This window comes from Hippopotamus amphibius, chromosome 1, assembly GCF_030028045.1.
Source record: "Hippopotamus amphibius kiboko isolate mHipAmp2 chromosome 1, mHipAmp2.hap2, whole genome shotgun sequence".
NCBI classification, from domain to species: domain Eukaryota; kingdom Metazoa; phylum Chordata; class Mammalia; order Artiodactyla; family Hippopotamidae; genus Hippopotamus; species Hippopotamus amphibius.
The window spans coordinates 26,221,295-26,237,507 of NC_080186.1; the positions used below are offsets into that span (position 1 = coordinate 26,221,295).

General features: G+C 42.0%; 1 protein-coding gene across 6 annotated transcripts in view; it reads right to left on the reverse strand.

Moving 5' to 3' along the window:
- PHC2 (polyhomeotic homolog 2) overlaps positions 1-14,751 on the reverse strand; it is a 103,115-nt gene extending 88,364 nt beyond the window's left edge. For 3 of the 6 annotated variants that reach the window (XM_057704405.1, XM_057704415.1, XM_057704397.1), the window contains exon 1: positions 13,993-14,750. The gene's annotated coding sequence lies outside the window, so the exon portion shown is untranslated. Of the gene's footprint in view, positions 1-13,992 lie in introns of all 6 variants that reach the window. The other 3 variants (XM_057704388.1, XM_057704425.1, XM_057704433.1) reach the window with 3 other exon arrangements.
- Positions 14,752-16,213: the final 1,462 nt, after the last annotated feature.

The window sequence follows — 16,213 nt, forward strand, 5'->3', positions numbered from 1 at the left end:
AATATATTCCACATGTTCAAGAAGTAGAGGAAAACAAACATGAGGACAAGAGGAAGGAGATGTAAAGAAAAGCAAACATCTGGAGACTAAAAATCTGAAATTACAAATACACTGAATTAGATTAACAACAGAATAGGAACTTCAGAAGAAGAGATCAGCAAACTTAAAGACATCATATTAGAAACTATCCAAAACGAGGCACAGACAGAAGACAGAATAAAAATGAACAGAGCATCAGTGGTCTGTGGGACAATACCAAGCAATGTAACATTCATGAATTTGGAGTTTTAGAAGGAAAAGAGAGCTGGGGAGGAAGGGAACAGTAAAAAACATTTGAAGAAATAATGGCTAAAATTTTTCCAAATTTGATGAAAATTATAAACTCACATCCAAGGAACTCAAATCCAAGCAGAATAAAGAAAACAATTCCAAGGAACATCATAATCAAATTGCTGAAATGATAAAAAGAAAATCTTAAAAGCAGCCAGAGAAAAAAGACACATTACAGAGGACCAAAGATAAGAATCACAGCTTATTTCTTATAAAGTATTCAAGCCAGTGGGCAATGAATTGACATTTTTAAAGCACTAGAAGAAAAAAACCTGTCAGCCAAGAATTCTTTACTCAATACAAATACCTCTCAAAATGAAGGTAAAATAGAACTTTTAAAACAGACAAACACTTAAAGAATTAATTCTGGCATACCTGCACTACCAAATATATTAAAAGAGGTTCTTCAGGCTAAAGGAAATCGATATAAGATGGAAACACAAAGAAAAAAAAAAAAAGAGTGTCCAAAACAATAAATAAATGGGTAAATACAAAAGTCATGTTTTATTTTGAAAAGATAATTATTTAAAACAAAAATAACAACATATTAAATAAAATATATGACAACAGCACAAAGGACAGGAGGGGAGAAATGGAAGTATACAGTTTTAAAGTTCTACCCTATACATAAAGTAATATAATATTATTTGAGGATAAACAAGGATCAGTTAAAAATGTATATTATAAACATGAAAGCAACTACTAAATAAAAAGATAAAACAAAGACATAGGCAATAAACCAATAATAAAGATACAATGAAGTCATAAATAAGAAATGTGAGTAATCTAAATTTGGGCAAAAAAGAGAAAAAAGGAACAAAACAGATGGGATAAATAGAAAACAAACAGCATGATGGCCAATTTAAACCCAAACATATCAATAATTATAATAAATGCAAATTATTTATACATCCCAAATAAAAGGCAGAAATTTTCATACTGTATTAGAAAGGAAGACCCAACTATGTGCTTTCTAAAGGAAACCCACTTTAAATATAAAGAGATATATATAGGTTAAAAGTAAAAGGATGGAAAAGATGTACCATGCAAACAAAAACCAAATGAAAGCGGCAGTGACCAAATCAATATTGGGCAAAGTAGACTTCAGAACAAAGAATATTACCAGGGAAAAAGAAGATTATTTTAAAGTGATTTCATCAAGAGGACTTACAATCCTAAATGCGTATACACCCAGCATCAGAATTTCAAAACACATAAAGCTAAAACTGACAGAACTAAAAAGAGGAAAGGAAAAATTGAAATTTATAGAAATTTCAATTCTCCTGTCTTAGTACTTGATAAAACAAGTAGTCAGAAAAATTAATAAAAAGTCTTCAACAACACTAGTAGCCTAATTTAGATAGATGGCACCCCACCCAATGACAAAAGAATATACGTTCTGGACCATAAAGTAAATCTCAATAAATTTCAAAGAATCAAAATCACATGAAGTATATTGTCGGAGCATAACAGAATTACACTTGAAATCAATAACAGAAAGTATTAAGAAAATATTATTTGGGAACAAAACAACACACTTCAAAGTAATCCATAGGTCAAAGAAGAAATCATATGGGAAATTAGAAAATATTTTGAACCAAATGAAATGAAAGACATTACATATCAAAATTTACAGGATATAGCTAAAGCATTACTTGGAGGACATTTTAGAGCATTAAATATCTATATTAGAAAAGATGAAAGATCTCAAATTATTAATCTCAGCTTCTACCTTAAGTAGAGTGGAAATGACTGAAACAGAAAGTAGGAAAAAACTCAATAAAATGAAAAGCTGGTTCTTTGAAAAAAATCAATAAAATGGATAAACCTCTAGTCAGACTGATGAGAAAAATAAAAGAGAGAAGGCACAGATTGTCAATAATAGGAATGAAAGAGATTTGGCAGACGTTAAATGGATAATCAGGTAACATTACGAACAACTTTGTGCCAATAAAGTAAACAACTCAGGTGAAATGGACAAATACTTTGAAAGACACAAGCTATTAGAGCTCACTCAAGAAAAAAAGTGACAACCTGAATAGCCCTTTATTTAGCAAAGAGCCTGAATCCTTGGTTTAAAACCTTTCCATAAAGCAAACTCCAGGCCCGGATGGTTTTATTGGTGAATTCCACTAAGTATTCACGAAAGAAATAATACCAATGCTATATAAACTCTTCCAGAAAATAGAAAAAGGAAACTCTTACCTACTCATTTTATGAGGCCCAAAGTCTAATACCAAAACCACACAGGGATAGCTTTCAAAAAAGAAAAGATATTAAAGATAAAGGACAACACATGGAGGAAGACAAATGCAGTGAACACAGCAGAAAACATGGAGAGGAAGTGGCCAGCGGCTTGAAAAGGGTTTACACATTGTCCCAGTGTCCTTTGTTGAATGCATCCCAAGCGCAAAGTGGACTTTTGGATCTAGATAGCCTGGGTTTAGGTCCTAGTCCCACTACTTACTAGTTATATAATTTTGGTCAAGTTACCTAACTTTTTCTGTGCTTCAATTCCCATTTTTCAATAGAGATAATAATAGAAACCCCCTCATGTGGTGGTTATGAACACTGAAGGAGTAAATACATTTCAAATGCTTATAATAGTGCCTGGCACATAGTAAGCACTCACAAGTGTTTGCTGAAATTATTATTACCATACACGCTATATTAGTTGGATGTCACCTTTATTAAGTCATGATATTTGCCCTCAAAATTAACTAAGCACTACAAGAGGTAACTATTCCCCTTATATTAATTCCCTGTGGCTGGCACAACAAATTACCACTCTGTGGCTTAAAACAACAGAAATTTACTGTCTCATAGTCCTGGAAGCTAGAAGTTCAATATGTCTTACTAGGATGAAATCAAGGGGCCATATCACTGGAAATTCTCAGTGAGAATCCATTCCTGGATTCTTCACTTTCTAGTGGCTGCCAGCTTTCCTTTGCTTGTGGTCACATCACTCTGCTCCTGTGGTTATGTTATCTCTTCCTCTTCTGTGTGTGCCAACTCTCCCTCTTTTCTCTTATAAGGACATGTGTGATTGGATTTAGAATCCAGAATAATCCCTCCATGTCAAGAGCATTAATTTAATCACACCTGCAAAGACCCCATTTCCTTATAAGTAATGTTTATAGGTTCCAGGGATTAGGACCTAATTATCTTTGGGTAGCCACCATTCAGCCTACTACACTCATCACCAAGGGCAGATTGATCTTGTGTGGGAATTACAACATAAACAACATTTTTAACAACATTGTTAACTATATTCCAATAAAAATTTTTAAGAAACCCAACATTTTTAGAAAGGACATTTAGTTCTCTCTATAACGAACCTGTTAGGATATGGAACTATATTCCAAGGCCCAATCTATCCACCCGGAGGTAGGTCCCAAAACTGTCAGCATAGCATCCACAATGAACTATGACACTCAACAGCATAGCATGCAAACTCAAACCTTTAAAATTATAATAAACATTACAAAGTTTTTGCAGGGGGATGTTACTAGAAACTTACTGCGCCATTTTGTGATCCAAATAAAATAGCTTATTAAAATGACTATTAAGAATCAATGATGACTTAGAGGGCCAGGATAGGGAGGGTGGGAGGGAGTCGTGGGAGGGAAGGGATATGGAGATATATGTATACATACAGCTGATTCACTTCGGTGTACCTCAAAAACTGGCACAAGAGTGTAAAGCAAGTATATTCCAATAAAGTGCTTAAAAAAAAGAATCAAGAAAACTGAGAGAAACTAGATTTGATGGTGACAGTTATGACTAAAGTAAGGTTGAAAATAATTGGCTCACTCTTAGTGACCACAGGTGCTGACACTCAGACCCTGCATGTTCACCCTGCACTACACAGTAGTGAAGAACTTCACTTCTGGAAGCAAACAGGCCTGAGTTCAAGACCTGGCTCTATTCTGTATTAGCGATATGACGGTGGACAAATCATTTCACCCCCTTAGAGCTAGTTTCTTCACCTGTAAAATGGAAGTAATTTTACGGAGTACCTGCCTCACACAGTTGCTCTGCGGATTAAATAAGAACTCATTTCTAGGTGGCGCAGTGGTTAAGAATCCGCCTGCCAATGCAGGGGACACAGGTTCGAGCCCTGCTCCAGGAAGATCCCATATGCCACGGAGCAACGAAGCCCGTAAGCCACAACTATTGAGCCCATGTGCCGCAACTACAGAAGCCCATGCACCTAGAGCCTGTGCTCTGCAACAAAGAGAAGCCACCGCAATGAGGAACCTATGCACCATAGTGAAGAGTAGCCCCCGCTGTTTGCAACCGGAGAAAGCCCATGTGCGGCAATGAAGACCCGATGAAGCCAATAAATAAATAATTTATATAAAAAAAAAAACCCTCACATAATGTCCTAGCATGGAAATTAGCATAGATAATAAGTACTCAATAAATTATAATCACAATTTATTATTATGTAATAATACTACTTTCTCATAAAACTCTATATTCTATTACAAATGGAAATATTGTCTCATCTTCAATTTATTAATTTTCAAGGGTAGAGGAGTCTTTCGTTTAGGGACTGTGATCTCATGGGTGAAAGGCCCTGACACCACATAGAAAAAGCAAAGACAGTAATGCGATCTGCAATTCTGGTATGTACATCTTTGAAGAAACGTCTTTGAGAAAAGAACAATGAAGAAAGTAAGGATTTTACAAGCTAGTAAAGCACAGGAAGTAGGTCCCAAAGAGTTTAATGTATGACCAAGAGTGCTAACATACAGCACTTGAAGTTTGGGGGAAATAGAGAAAACTAAGAATTTAAATAGCGAAGTCTAAGAAAGGGATGTAATAGATTCACTGTCGACAGGAATTCATTAAATGATTGGAATTCCACACTCTGGAGAGATGAGTGGGTTGAGAGGAAGCAGGTATGATGGGGACGGTAAATCATGAAGAGTACAGACAAGATAAACACACACGGGCTCATTTTTACACCCCAGACACCAGCACTGGGACTGAGTGAGATGAAGTACAAGACAGACCAAGCAAGCTCAAAACTCAAGAAAGCACTGGCTCAGGACAAATAGAACACTGCGAGCAACTCCAAGATACGGCTGGTTGTTGATCTTATACCCCTAGCAGTTAGCTCAGTACCCTGCACGTCATCAATAAATCTGGGTAGAAGGAACAAATGTAAATGTACCTATTCGATAGTAAAAATACGGGCAGTAGAGGAGAAGCTGAGCGAGATGCTCCCTTCTCACCCCAGGGTCCTGTCTCCTATCTCACTCCTGTCCAAACCAGCCTCCACACTGGGGCTGTGAGCCTCTGAAAAGAATCTGATCACGTTTCCCCTAAAATGCTTCAACAGCTCCCCGTAGCCTCCAGCACGAAGTCCAAATTCCTCAGCCTGGAAACCAGCCTTCTCTGTTTGATGCTGGCCTACTTTTCAGCCTTGTTTCTGCCCCTGCCTGACTCATACGTCATGCTCCCGGCACGTGGGGTTACTGGACTCCCACGTGTGTACTTTGCTCTTACACACATGCCCCACCTTTGTACATGCCGCCCCTCCTCTCTGAGGTGCTCTGTCTGCCTGAAGGACTCCTCATCTCAAACGTCTATTTCTCCAGAAAGAATACTCAGTGACTCCCCTCTCTAAGCTTTCAAAATACCTTCTCTATATTCCTGTTATGGCACTAAGTACAAAGCCATAATCGATGTTTCTGTGCCTGTTTTCCTTCATAAATTTCTGGGCTGCCAGGATTGGGTTCGAGTCATCTTCATATTAGCATGTGGATTCGGAAGCTTTAAAAATGTTTCTTGAAAAAATGAACAGACTTTAAAGACCAAAAGTAGAAATAAAGCTTAAATACTTGGGTGAACAAGACATGGCAGGATACCAGAAGACACTTAGGAATGGGCAGGACCATGCTTATGATCAGAAGGTTTTGACATGATGGCAGCTACAACAATCCCCTCCAGCTGTCCCTTGTAACCATGATCAGAGACAGATTTTGAGGCTGGATACCCTACAGGCCTGACCCAGTATGATATTCCCTATCTTATGTTACTCCCAACCATTTCTCACACTCGTTTTGCCTTTGAGAAAGCAATTTCATTTTTGTATGCTTTAGTGTCACCGTCTTCTGCGAAGTAACCCCTATTTCAAAATGCTCCAAACGCCAAGTTCCTGTCTCATACTCTGATTTTCTCTGTCTCTCACTAAGGAGAATGGGAAATTTCAGTGCTAAATTAAGGATGAAAATAATCTGAACCCAAACTTAGTGTACAACTTTAGGGAAGTTATCATACGTCTCTACATCGCAACAGTCTCTTCCTTGAAATGTAATCCTGACCCTACATCCAGGAGGTCACAGGGAATAGTAAAAGGTACTTACTATGCACCTCAGACATATTAACCTGTTTAACTCTACAATTCATCCAGGTAGGTACTATTATTATCTCCATTATACACAAGAAGATGGAGCACAGAGAGGGTGAAGACTTGAACAGGGCTGTGAAGACCACAGCTTGAGTGGTAGCGGCAGGTCTGGAACCCAAGCGGCCTGGCTCTCATGTCTGTGCTGTTAATCACGACCCCCTACTGCTTCTCTGCAGCCCAGTGAAAGGCACCGTGCACAGTACAAAACTCCAATATATTCAAGTATAAAAGGAGACACTGAACGGTAGGCCTTGGGTATGGGACAGTGTTACACATTTCAATCCAAGTACATTTTACAGCCAAGATTAGACCCCAAACCGCCCAACATTTTTAGCTAAAATAAGGTTCTCTTGTGATCTGAGCCATCAAGGAGATGGATTTGTCCTTCACTGTACAATTCAGAGGACACTGTGACTAGACGACATCCACTTTGGGGTATGGCTTTATGGATAAGGAGTTAGGTTTTTCTCAGGAGCGATCATCTAAGAATAGATGTGGCAGGAGATACACTTGTGTTTATGCTTTTTCTACAGAAACAGAATTTTATTCTTTAAAAAAACATTAAATATTTAAGTCCATATCACCCTCCACTCAAAAAATAAATTTAGAGAAAATTTAAGGAACATCCACTAGGTGCAGTACCATATCTTCAAATTGTTACCCATCTCCTATAAGCATATTCCCTGCTGAATAAATATTTTTTGAGAGAATGAAAACTACTTCGCAGACGGATGCAGAGAAGCTCCACATTTCCAGATGTTTCTTCAGAAGGCACAGGTGCCTTATAACAGTCATCTTGCCCCTGGAGAAAATATTCAGTCCCGCTTCAAGAGGGAGGACTTAACTTCTCAAGTCTCTAGAAAAGCCTAAAGCCACCTTTATCTGTATCCATGGTTTCTATGTCGTTTTCTTCCCCCATCAGAAAGAGAACACAGGAAGATCAGGTTACATTGGTTTCTTGGGCCTGTACAAATTCCTGTGAGGTTCTCTCTTCTGTCAGGAAAAGTTTCCCTGGCAACCATATTTACACACTCACTTAATTCCCTCCCCTCCCTTGACTCGCTGGTTGGTATAAAAATTAATTTGCATTGAACTGCTGAAGCTTACAAGTTAATCAGTTGAACGGACTTATAAAATTTTAGAACTTGGTTTCTGGCCAAAACTGAATGCAATTCTCTTCAGCTCAAATATTTAAAAACACATTCAAATATGTATGGTGGATATTTCTGGCTACAGATAGAGAAAAGAAGATTCTCCTAAGGGCATCTGGCCAATATTATTAGTTAGGAAGATCAAGAGAGGAAGAGTTAAGCAAGATCAGCTGTGATGAGGCACTGGAAGAGGTGAGTCAAGGGCCAAGACAAAAAGTCTGGGCCCCGGGAAATGATGAACTCAGGCCTAAGATTCTGGGTGATCAGAGTTCAGGACCTGGATAAAGGAATGGGATGTGAATATCAAGAATGGAGTGTCACCAATTCATTCGCCAAGCATTTATTAAGCATCTAACAGTGCTTGGCACTGGGGATACAGCAGTGGATAAGCCAGACACAGATCCCGCTTTCATAAAGATATTTAACTAGTGAACCAGTGTTGGCTTTGTTATTGAACCAAGTATCTTTGGGCTAGGGGCTCATTGTAAAATTTCCTACAGAGGCCAGAACTGGTTTCAGAGTATGGATGGAGCAGGGACTTACAGACAGAAACAAGCTCAAGAAGTCCTCCTTGGAGAAGGTAAGCAGGCAAGTCAGGAAGTCTTTGACATCTACAGTGTTCTCTTTATATCTTCAACAATGACACATGAGCTTCTAGATAGGGAGATGAAGGGTGGATTTATCATAGAGCACAAAGCTAGTTACTTCCCAGTATACGTATATTTTCCAAAGAATAGAGTAAAAGTATATAAAGGTACAAGCCATTCTTAAGTCTATTCAACGACCATTTATTGAGCATCTGCTACGTTCAAGGAATGGTTTTAGGAATGGAAGCTATGGATAGGAAAAAGACAGAGTCCTTAGCAATTACAGCAATGCCTAAGTGCTATCATGAGATGTTAAAGCACAGCAGGAGATCAGAGAGGAAGGATACTAATTCATTAAAAGCAAGTTGGGAAATGCTTCTGGGTGTAATACCGCAATCTTAAAAGACACAGAAATTTGTTGTTTTAAGCTGATACATTTGCTAATTTGTCCCACAGCAATAACTACTACGGTGCCTTATGGAGGTTCTGCCAGCAGCACAACTAGGAGACCATGGAGAATGCCTGGCTCTCTAGATGCTTTCGTGATGTACACTGTAGGTCATACTCCAAATCTCTTCATATTTTTAATCTCACATATTCTTAGGCTCACCTGATCCATGATGGGGGCAGAAGGTGAGAGTAAACACTCTTGTTCTGGGATGGGAATGACATTGGTGATGGCAATACGACCTCAATCTTGCCTGATAACCTTCGCAAAGGAAATAGGTTGGCTGGTGTCAGGACTTGGTCAGGTGGTCAGCTAATATCAAGTGGTGTCAGGACTTGGTCGGTACCTGGTCAAATGACTACTCTGAAAGACTGAGAGTGGGAGGAGCCTGAGGAGGAGTAAATGCTATTTTTGAGAGAGCAATAACCATGCAAACCAGAAAAACTTAGCTTGTTGTCAGTTCCAAGCAGTGATTATAAAGCCAAAAATGAGAGACAATATCAGACATTGTTTCTGGTTTTCATGATCCATACAGGTAGATGAAGGAATAGAGTGAGCAAAAAAGGCAAGAGTGGGACATGAACATTCAACACAAACATGGTGAACAGGGCCATGTGGTTCAAACCTGCTGGGCAGTCCCTGGTATGGGCACCAGTCTGTCTAAAAAGGCATCAGATCAGGGCAATTCGTGTTATACCTGTTCAACCCCAATTTCTGCTTCAGCTGAGAAATGGTCTTCCTAGCAACTGGGAACTTCTGACTACACAAGAAATAGAAATTAATCATTTCTTATGTAAATTGGGAGTAACAACACAGTCAGGACAGCAACTATATCCAATTATACTCTCATGAAACGATGGATGAGTTTCCAGAAGCCATTCTGGGTAAATAATTCCTTGCCTCTTTATTCTCTATTCCCTTTATGCTGGCTATCTACTTGAACTTCCAAATATTCCCCTTTCGCCCTTTATACCAGGAGTACGAAATGAGAAGACAGGAAAATGTGATCACGTACCATGACACAGCAAGGACTTCAGCTGTGCAACCAAAAGGAATGATACAGCACAAAATGTTTCCCCAGCTTTAGGAGGAAGTATTGAGACCTTAGGGTAGAACTGGTTCCATAATTTGTGGGGCCCAGTGCAAAATGAAACAGCAGGTTCCCTTGTTAAAAGTATTAAGAATTTCAAGACAGCAATAACAGAGCATTACACCGAGTGTGGGGCCCTTATAAATGCAGGGCCCTGGGAGACTGCACAGGTCACACACCCATGAAGCTGGCCCTGCCTTCGGGGACAGTATAGTACAGTCCTTTTGTGGAGCTTGAGAGTCAGAGCTGGGTCCAAATTCCATCTTTGCCCCTCATTAATTATGCGATCATAGGCAATTTATTTAGCCTCTCCATGCTTCTAAGAGGTTGCATGGTTGTAATCCAGTACTGTAGGGATTAAATGGGGTAATGAACGGAATGCATAGAAAGTGCTTATTAACACATAGTAAGCACTCAATAAATGGTAGCTATCCTATTATTGTTAAGTGAAATGTACAGGTAATTCTCAAAGCAGTACATTTAAGGAATGAATTGCTGGACTGCTATTAAGGATATGAAAGAATGAGAATGATATTTTAGAGCAACTAAAATAATGAAGCAGATAGGGAAGAACAAATCTGACCTCTTTCCAATTTCTCTTTTTCCTTTTACTGCCAAACGTACAAAGGGTGATCTACATGCTGCCTCCATTTCTTACCCACATCTCATGCCCCCATCCTTTTTAATCTGGCCTTTACCATCCCTATGGCCATCCCCCACAGAACTGAAGCTATTATTTTCAAAAAGTCACCAATGATCCCCGTTTACTAAATATAATGGACATTTCCCACTTTTTTTTCTGTAACATTCCATACTGCTGACCAATCCCTCCAGCTTGAAACCCTCTCTTCGCTTAACTTCTGCAATACTACACCCTCATGGCTGAGAGCATGTCTAACAGGCCTTGCGTCTATCAGGTACATAAATAAATGGTCGTGAAGAGAATGCATTTGTTGGCTGAATAAATTTGATGGTTTTTCCGCTTCTCTGATATTCCTTATTTTTCACCATACTGACCCCATTTCTTCTTCCTACCTCCCTGCATTCCAGCCTTGGTTCTCTACACCTCTATTTTTATGCAATTGTACCACTAAGAATTAAGCTAATCTCACAGCTTCAATTATCACCTACATATAAGACTCCCTGACTTCTCTCTTTTGAACACTAACCCCCTACCCAGTTCCAAATATTTTGGGGATGCATCCACTTATAAATTCCAGTATCACCTCAAGATACCTAGCATTTAGCATATCTTCTCCTCCCCCAAACTGGCTTTTCTTTCTGTCTGTCCTATTTCTGTTGATCTTGTCACCCATGTTCAAGGTTATATTTGAGTCTTCCTTACTTCTTGTCCTCCATATCTATCAGTCAGAGTCCTGTCCCTGTTTCCTTTATAATACTTGTTGAACCTTATCTCTTTCTATTTTCACTGCCACCACCCTAATTCAATCCCTTATCCCCTCATAGCTAAACTATTCAAATAACCTGCTAACTGGCTGTACAGTTCTCTTTCTACCCCTACTAAAGTTTATTCTCCACATTGTTGTTGAGAATCTTCATAAAATACTACTTTTATAAGCCCACACTTCCCTAACCAACATCTTCAGACCTTCCATCATACAGGATAAAGTCCTAACTCCTTAGTTTAGCATTTGATGCCTGTTAAAATCTGGCTTCAGCCAACCCTTGCAATCTCACAACTTCTAAAACCTTCTGATCTTGCCACACTGGCCAGTTTTATCAACTAACCCCTGAAAACTTTCCTCCATATTCTGGTCCTGTGCTTTATAAACATTATTTTTCCCACCTAGAAGTCCCTCCCACTTTCCTTCTCTCTATGTTACACAATCCACCATGTCTCTGAAAAAAGCCTTCCTTGTTAATCACAGTCTACAATGATCTTTCTCTTTTTTCAACTCCTATAATATCACACGATTAGCATTTTGAAAATTTACGGGAGTATTGCTTTACATTGAATCCTCACAAGTATATGAAGTAGGTGGCATTATTACAGATGAAGAAACAAAGTCAAATAACATGCCCAAGTCACACAGCAAGTAACTGACAGAAATGGGATCCGAATCCTTGCTTAGCCGAGAATAATCCTCAGACTACACCACCTCTCTCATTTTCCTGTCTCTTCCAAGGCACAAATACAGCACAGTATTTACACACAAGCAGGTGCTCAGTAAACATGCTGATTGAGAAGATTGCTTAAATAGCACCCGTGATTCTCCAGCACTTATGGAATTGTCAGTCTCAGCAGAGCACATCAGGCATATCCCCCAGTGTCACGTTCTTTATGAGGCTTGATCTGTAATTGAGTTCAAGACGGGGGATTTGCCAAAAATTCACCATGATCCATTCTAAAAATACATTTTGGTTTAAGCAGAGCTAAAAGGGCTTTATCTGAGTCAAACATTAGGTGAGTTTTGGGGATGAGGTCTACTTTACCATCTCTGGGCCCATCCTTGTTCTGTTTCCAAATAATCAGGAAGTAAAAATAGGCTGGCTAAGTTGATGGATTATGAGGTAAAATGGACTATTTATAGTTCTAGAAGTGGAGGCTAAGGCAGAACAGGATTTTCATTGCTCTGGTAGCTAAGACCTCAGTAAAAGAAGCCTAATAAACGTGAACCATGAGTGGAAACCGGATCAAAAGAGGATAACGGTAAGGAGGGAGAAAGAGCAGAAAGAAAGAAGTACTGGAAATATTCTGTTGAAGAGATGGCGCTGTCCTTTTCTGCAGTTGCTCGAAGCTGTCAGATCCAACCCTGTTCTCCAGGGCTGGAACCACTGACAGAAGGCTCTATCATCTCTGCATGATTCATGGTCTCAGTCCCAAACTGCTTGTCCTGACCCACATCACAGCCCAGATGCTTCCAGCTTCTGATCTGATTACTCATCTCCCAAGCTCTCAAGAATTTGACCTCACAGATTTGACATTCAGCATAGCTTCCCTGAGTATGACCCATATTACTCCCTTATTGTATGGTTTAGACTTGCCTTCCTGGGACGATGCCTCTAGCGCCACGCCTATGCCCAGTTTTCCAGCCCTCTACCTTGAAGCTACAGCCACATTTTCACTGGAAAATGTGGTGGGAATTAGAAATTCTAGGTTACTTTATCGAGAAAGGAAAAAAGCCACAGCTGCACTATAAAGCCATTGCCTAGAGATACCATGCTCCTTAAGCGTCTACACTCACAGTTTCCTCCACGTTGGCTGCCATTCCTGTTCTTCCCAATCTTCTCTAAAAGGCAAACTCCAAGTCATCCTTCAAGACCCTACTTAAACATGTTTTTCTCTGGAAAGCCTTCCTGAATCCTCTCAGACAGCTGATTGTACCCTCCTCTGTGCTTCTTTTATGAACACATCTATTATGCTGTTATCACTTTTACTGGCAACTTTTATTTCTGTCTCTCCCACTACTTCTTTGAGGACAAGGACTAATTATCTTATTAATCTTTGCGTCCCCAAGACACAGCAGAGCGCCTGGCAAACAGCAAGAGTTTGTTGTGGTGTGATAAAAAGACATCAAGAGCGACATGAAAGTGCAATTTGCACTTCACTTGCAAAAATCAAATTGCTTCCTGGTACTTTTCATGTGTAACCACGTTTTTCCTTGATTTAGAAGAAAGGACTTCAGCCTCATAAAAGAAGTTCTATTGATATCATTGGAACATTAGCCAGTTTTTCATCTGCACTGGTGATAGAAACATTTCCCTCCCCACACTTCCACGAAGCTCCCAGGGCAAGCTTAACAGTGGCACATGGCCCATCCTACCATTTCTATTGTAGTGAAAACTAAATTACACTGTAAGCCTAAAGCTGCCACCAATCTTAGTGGATTGGGGGGGGGGGGGAGGTAATTAAAAAAACACACTTCTGTAGCAGACCCAGGAGGAGGATGAGGGAGAAAGAGGAATTTCATCCTGGCCTTATAAAAAATTTGTTAGAAACTCACGCAAAACAGCCGCTTCCTCTGGACATGACAGACCCGATCCAGGTGTCCAGCAGTGACCTTTTCCCATGAGTGTCAGGTCAACACCCAGCACAGAAAATAAGCGGCCAGTGCCTTTCTTGGGCATCCCTCCTTCTGAAACCTGGCAAATCTTGGGGCCTGCCCTTCCTTTAGGGGCTTGTCCGCTCTTCCCTGCACCGGCAATCCCCAGGTCCCTTGGCTGGTGGCCCCCAAGCACCACTCTTTTGCCTTCGTCCCACTGGGGCCCCAGCTTGACTCCTAGTCGAAAGCACCGGCGTCTGGGCTGTCAGGCCGCGGCTGGGGAGGGGGCGCCGAGGTCAGGCCCGACCCCCCGGTCTCCTCGCGCTCTGCGGGATGCGCGGAGGAGACGCAGGCCGCTTGCAAGGCCACCGGCTGCTGAGGCGCGGGCCCCTGCGCGGGAGGGCTTCGGCGCCGCGAGAAACAGCGCGAGTGCCGGTACTTCAGCCGCTACCCCGCAGCCTCCCGCAAGCCCTGGCCCCGGAGCTGCCCCGCAGCCCTAGCCGCGGCCGCATCCCGGCCCCCAGGCGCGCCGCGGCCGGTGGATCTGCCGGTCCGGGCTGCTCGGCCTCCACGCGGGCCCCGCGCCGCGGATCCCGGGTCAGGCCGCCGCCGCCTGCCGGCCGGTGCCCACGGCAATGCCCCGCCCCGCGCGGCCCGGCCCGGCCCGGCCGTGACAGCTGGGTGCCCAAAGGGTTAAGCCGGCAGCGCGGCGGCCCGAGTGCCCCGCGCCCTGCCAGTCCGCCGCAAGCCGGCCCCAGCGCGCACGCGCCCGCCCGTTACCTGCGGTCGCGTTCGCGCTCCTCCTCCACCTGGCCGCTCTCTCCCGGGGGCCGCCCCTCAGCCCGCCCCCTCGGCTCCGCGCCGCGCACCCTGCTGGCTACTCGGCCAAGGCCCGGGGAGGAGGGGCGTGGGGGCGATTACCATATATTAGCATGCCAGCGTGCATCACGTGGCCTCTCCAGCCAATGGTCACTCTGGAAAGGCGGGGATTGGGCTGAACACGCCTAGGTGCTGCTCCGGGCCTGAACCGGTGGCCATGGCAACGGCTGGGAGGGCGGGGGAGTGGGGAGGCACGGAGCATCTCCCCTACCTGAGCTCCTGGTGGAGGCATCCGCACATTTCCCACCCCGCGGAAGGAGAGGGGCTGAATCTGGCTCCTCTCAGAAGGATTCAGATTCAGCAGACATTTATAGTGCATTTACCACGTGCTTAACACGTTTCTGCAGAATATGATTCTCTGGATAACCCTGTGATGTCTGTACTGTTAACCCTACCTGATAGAAGGGAAATAAGAGGCTCAGGGACGGTAGTCCCTCACCCAAAGTCACACAGCCACACTGAATGACAACCGGAGATCTGAGCCCATTTCTGACTTCAGGCCCCTGGACTCTCCTGAGTTATTTTCTCCAGCAGGGGTCTCCCAGCACCTCCTCACAATTCCAGGTGTACCAAGCTGCTGAGAAAATCCTCATAGAAACTCTGTACAGTGTTTTAGTGTTTCATTACAAGGACCTTTGAGGTTAGTCAAAGGACAGGACAATTATGGCCAAATTGCAGATGAGGATAAATGAGGCTCAGAGAGGCGATGGTGACCTGCCTTTGGTCGAACAGCTATTGAGAACTAGTGCTTAATTACTATGGCTTACACTCAAGCTTGCTACTTTATAAATTTTTGAATTCAATCTTCTCAACATGATGGTATTGCTATGACCATTTTACACATTAAGAAGTTGAGGCTTTGGGAAGTTAAGCAAATTGCCCAAGGTTACACAGCTAGGAAGTAGCAGATGAGAGTTCAAATCCAGGTTTATCTGGCTCCAAAGCTAGTCTCGTAGAGTCTCATTGTACCAGGTTCATTTAATTTAGACTTGGACTTTAGAACCCCTTCTCTAACAGAAGTTTCTCTCCACTCCTCTTAAGATGTGACCATGGGTTAGGGGGGAGAGGGGGAGATGTGACCATGGTCTCTCTTAATCCTGCAAAATATCACAACAGATGATGTGCGTTAAGGTCACAGAGGCTAAATAGTAAAAGAAAATAGAGTCACCCCTGCAAGTGGGTTAAGGATGCTCTATAGTTCTCGTCTCTTCATTTTACCCCTAGGGATTTAATAGTTTGCCTAAGGCAGAAGAGTTTAAAAGCATGGGCATCTGCATTTAGACTTTCCTTCTGCTTCCTTCAG